Source organism: Plasmodium cynomolgi, chromosome 14, assembly GCF_000321355.1.
Source record: "Plasmodium cynomolgi strain B DNA, chromosome 14, whole genome shotgun sequence".
In the NCBI taxonomy this organism is placed as follows: Eukaryota; Apicomplexa; class Aconoidasida; order Haemosporida; family Plasmodiidae; genus Plasmodium; species Plasmodium cynomolgi.
Genome location: NC_020407.1, coordinates 1,819,376 through 1,820,583, shown reverse-complemented (window position 1 = coordinate 1,820,583; position 1,208 = coordinate 1,819,376).

Genomic DNA, 1,208 nt, shown 5'->3' with positions numbered 1-1,208 from the left:
CCCGAAAATGGCTCCTTTTCTCCATGTTCTTCATCTCTATCTACTTCTCATCTCTTCTCATCTCTTCTCATCTCTTCTCATCTCTTCTCTTCTCTCCTCTTCTTTTTTTTTTTTTTTTTTTTAACATTTTTTCCACCTTTTCAGTATTACATAATAATAAATTTTGCATAGGTATGCGCGGGTTTCACTTTATTTAGAAGCGGAAGTTAGGGGGTTAATTTAACTTTTTTTTTTTTTTTTTTTTTTTTTTTTTCCTTCACGCAACTCCCATCGAGTTATTATTAGCATTTAATCTGATACGTAGGAGTATGTTGATACATATCTCTACGGGTTGTTAATTCTCTCAAAAAGGGTACATATCACCATGTGCACGTTATATGTGCTTTCCAGGGAGATGGCGTAGTGGTACATATGGTGCGGCTACTTATTTCGTGCCGATCAGTCTGTGCATTTATGTATATATAATACTCCCATGTGTTACGATGTCCCTGTTTTACTGTGCGTGGGCTGCACTCCCCTTCTGATACTCGTTACATTTTTCGGTTCACCCTTGTGCCATTTCATCGTTAGGTGAACAGCCTAATATACAGTAATGCCTACCCCATAGGGGTGAAAAGGAAGATGCCTCACATTTCCTGAACGTTCTACGCACCCATCCATTAAGATGAGCACCACTCTGTGCCGCTTATGTTACTGTCCCTTGTCCGAAGCGCCCAACCGGAAATATAAACGTATTCGCGTGGCCATTATATTGAGAATCGCTTCACCCTGCACACACCCCAAATAGCTGAAGAAGGATGCGCCATTTCGACATTGCCTTCTGTGTACACCGTGAGGGAGACCGCACGTGTACAACTGTGTGATCGTACCACTTCTCCGTTTACATGATTAGGGTAACCCTTTTTTGGAGTTATCATCGGTACAAGCAGAGGCAAAATGTAACACTGCTGCCACGTGTATGTGTGTGTGGGGACCTCATAAGCATTTTGCTAACCACACTCCGACACGGCGTGTGTACCGTTTGGGGAGATAACTCCACTGCGCCGCTCCCACACCGCACGTGTACCCATTGGGGAGGTAACTCCACCGCGCCGCTTCTCCCGTGGTAACCCCACCACACAAGGATACCAAACCGTTCTTTTATACGCCACTATTTTGCGGGATTATCATTCGTTTAAAGATAATTGTTAATAAAAAAAAAAAAAAAA